Here is a 4100-nt window from a genome sequence, read left to right as displayed (position 1 = left end):
CTGTGGCTGAACGTCAAATCTTCCCGGATGGCCCGGGAGGAATCGGTTTGTTTTCATTATTGAGCTTGGCTTGTGCAAATTTTAGCCACCAGTCACCTCTAGTGTTTCTGGTTGTTGCCACCCATGTGCAGTGCTGCCAGATGAAATGGATCGATTATCACCTAACTTTTGCCAAAAATAACCAGTTTCATCACCAGATTTTTGGGGCTCCAAAGAAAAATAACCAAATATAGAAATGCAATCACCTCATGAGCTTTGTTGTTATTTATGGGGCCGGCCAAAATTTGAAGATTAATATGATCTTTATTGACAGCAAATTTGCATGCAAAAATCGACCGAATTTGAACAAAAAGTTGCAAATAAACTTTTCAAAACATAGGCACCAACACGTTCTGGAGGTTGTAAGGGCTGCTTTTGCCTTCCCTGTCAAGCAACACGTAAATGAAAAGGAAAATTATATCACGATATCTTCCAGCGTTGGGATTTGAACCTGCTATCCCTAGCCTAGATCTTGCCTTGTCCATGCTTATTCCTAAACTGATCAGCATTTTGCACATTGCTAACATTTTGTGAAAACGATAAATCTCAGTTCATAAACTAAAACGCAATAATGCCAGAGCCTAGAGGCTTGCTGGGGTACCATATTGGTAGAGCATCCGCTTTCCAATTTACGAATCCTGGATCGATCCCGGGCTGACCAAGTCCAAGCTTCTCTGTGGTATTTGATTACTGAATGAGTTGCTGCTTTAACAGCTTAAATGGGCGAACCTGCGGTCAATCCCGAGAGTGAGGTAATAATTAATGTTGGGCTGTGATGACGAAGCGGGAATATCCCTCAATTGGGACACCTATCATTCAGATGGCAGGCCGAGCGAGAGAGCTGTCATCTGACTTCGTAACAAACAAAACAAACAAACAATGCCAGAGCCTAACAAGTGTGTTGCAGAACAATTTTGTTAAGAAAAGAAAGGTTGTCAAGTTTCATAAAAGTAATGGTAAGTCAATTTTTCCGAAACTAATCATCCACCTCATGACCATTTACCACAAAAATCATGAGAAAAGGTCAAGATTTGCCTGATTTTTAGGGGATTCGTTCATTAATCAAACAGAAGTAAATTCCAATATTTGAATTAGAGTATCTTAAAAAGTTGCAAAGTTAAAGAGCTTTTCAGATTGATGGAAAACATAAGCAGGTGATTTGTAATATGTCTACAATTTATTTCAAACCTATATGTACTTTAAAAAAAAAGACTTCCTATTTTAGCCAACCATAGCCAACCAAAGTTGGATTTTTCGGATGTTTCAAAATCACCAGATTTCGAGATACTTTTTGCTGTCAATCACCAATCATCAGAAGCAAAATGTTGTCCCAAAATTACTTGAAAAATCACCAGTTTGGTGATAAATCAACACATCTGGCAGCACTGCCCATGTGCTTTAAAAACTGGTCGTGCCTGGCTTGCTCACTACGCTCTCTCTTGGCCTTGCCTCCTCTATGGTTGCACCGATTTTGCTTATTTTAGCGGGAGATTTGAAAAAAAGTCTCGTCACATTCCGCGCTCAAAACGTAGCTGAACGGTTACCTTCCAATTAATTTCCAAGGGCGTTTGTGAGTGAACATAATCTTGATTAAAAGCCCAACATTTCGGTCCCTTTCAATGAGATGAACCATGCAGTTTATATATGAAATCCAACCAATATTAAGTCATAAAGGTGGACCGCGCCTCCTTCCCTTTTGCTCTGTTAAAATGGAGCACTGTAGACAATAGTTTGTTAATTGGGATGAAGTGACAAAAATTATCATCAAAGATTTCTCCATTGTCGTCAACACCTTCTTGTAAAGGGATCTGTTCGAGGTTATCAACAGGCCCTGGGCCCTCTGTAAAGAGAACAAAAAAATCAATTGTAAGAAAAAATTATAAAAAAAGGAATTGGTATAGGCCCCAAGCTATTTTCAGCATTGCTAGATAAAAACACTTTCTACCTTGTTCGTTGCTTTTGGTGATATGGTTCAAATATTCTCTTGAAAATGGTTGTGATAACCCTAGGGCTCCATCTTAGGGCCCCTCCTTTTTAACATATTCGTTGCCCTGCATTTGAAAACCTCGTATTACAAGTTGCAGATAGGACTCAAAACTGAACAGAAGGGCATAAAAGATACTTCATCTTTAGCCAAACGTGGCCAAAGTGGCCTTACTACTCGTAACACAGAGCCCCGCCCATCCTGATTTCCCAAGACATGGCCACCCAAGATCGAAGCCCTGTCTTTAGAAATTGCAAATGTTGGCACCCTAGAGAGCTTAATATAGATTCAATCAAAACAAAGAAAGAGGTAGACCAGCATGAATAAGTTGATATTATTGACGTGTGGTTTTGGGCACAAAGTATTTGCGAGTGAGTGTCTCTCTGCCTAGCTGTAAATCTGTGTAAAAGAACGTCTTTCATTTCCTTGAAAACCTCAGCGCATGATAAACCGAGTGTATTCACTCTCTGGTCACCAATCAAGATTAATCATTTCAATGATTTTTACTCCCCAAATTGTCCACCGCATTACCAACACCTGGAGAAATAACTTTAGTGAAAATGGAATCTTGCCCTGATCCAAGATGCAACGCAACAAGTACGAGAAAACAGGAGCTAGAACCAGTGACCATTTCATCAGAAACTGAGATGACACGCATCAGGACCAGGAGAGCTGGAAAGCCTCAAGTCCCTTATGGCCTCTAAAGCATCTTAATCTGTGACTACAAGATAATCTAAACGCTCAACTTGACTAACCATGTCAATCTCAACAGACTCATCTTCAGAGCAATGTGATGTTGCTTCTGAACTCAGTGGGGTTGAAAACACACTGGAGAACTGATCTCCAAGCATGTTAGCCTTAGTCTTTACATTGCTAATGGCTGCCCCATCAACCTCAAAAGGCCCAACAGAGTGTTTCATTTTTTCTCTTAGAGTTCGCATAAGAGAAAAATGCCTTCGGATTCGACCTGACCTCCTGAACCACCTTGCTCTCAGTTTGTAATTGGTCATATTCGATGGAGGCTTAATCTTACCCTGAACTACGTCCAACTTTTTTTGGAGACTAGCCACAATTACTGGATTCGAAGTGCTCTTCAGCCTTTTTGCTAGTTTGCAACTCTTTTTGACAAAAGTCTTCCTATATTTTGGAATTTTTGTCCGTATACCACCTTTCGGAACACATTCAGATATTGCTAAACTGGAGCAAACTTCTTAAAAACTGAAACTAATTTATCAATGGCTGCATCTATAGACGATTCATGTTTCAGAATTGAAATCAGGTCAAGTTCTTCTTAATCTTTCTATAATCAACGGCCAATGTTCATCTTTGAACTTGAACTTTGCCAAACCGACCTTTTTGACCGGTTTTTACTCTAGAGCACGCCGGCTTTTGAGTAATGGTCGACCCTATCTCAAGAACATGATGATCTGACAGATTAGTAGGTGTCACATGGACATACTGGATCAGATCAGGGTCATTGGAAAAGACCAAGTCGAGAACCCTATTCTATCTAGTTTTACACCAACATGCTGGGAGAAATTGCGCAAGATCGCGAATTTTTCCAGCTTTTCGAACGACTGAGATGTCGATTTCGAAATGGGAATATACCCATCAGGACTAACCTCCCACTCTACAACGCTAGCCGGAAAATTAAAGTCCCCTACAAAGAAAACCTTCGAGCAAACTGCCTGATCCAATTCATTTCCAGTGAATTGGAGAGCTGACGTAAAAGAGCTTGCTGAACAAGAAGGGGATCTACTATAGATTGTTACAATAGACAGATCAAGACCTTGTAGATGACAAATTAAGACCTCTACTTCTCCATTCGACATTTGTACATGACTAATGTGCAAATCATTCCTAACATATAGGCATACACCCCCATGTGGGAATATGGGATTATTAGGGCGTGTCCTATCACTACGAACTATGTGGCAACCAACTATGATATAGTTCTTCATCTAAGACCCCTGGCCGAAGCCAGGTTTCTGTTATAAAGATGAATGCAATCTCTCTCTGAACGGTTACTTCTTCTGAGATCTTAACTGCTATCTTTTTTAGAAATCAGACAATGCAC

At 40.2% G+C, this 4100-nt stretch overlaps 1 protein-coding gene across 1 annotated transcript in view; it reads right to left on the bottom strand.

The window, feature by feature from the left end:
• The window catches only part of LOC131892278 (cadherin-23-like), a gene marked incomplete in the record, with an annotated part of 24896 nt that overhangs the window by 5987 nt on the left and 14809 nt on the right, over positions 1–4100 (bottom strand).

Source organism: Tigriopus californicus, chromosome 12 (assembly GCF_007210705.1).
Source record: "Tigriopus californicus strain San Diego chromosome 12, Tcal_SD_v2.1, whole genome shotgun sequence".
In the NCBI taxonomy this organism is placed as follows: Eukaryota; Metazoa; Arthropoda; class Copepoda; order Harpacticoida; family Harpacticidae; genus Tigriopus; species Tigriopus californicus.
This window is presented reverse-complemented; position numbering and strand designations above follow the sequence as displayed.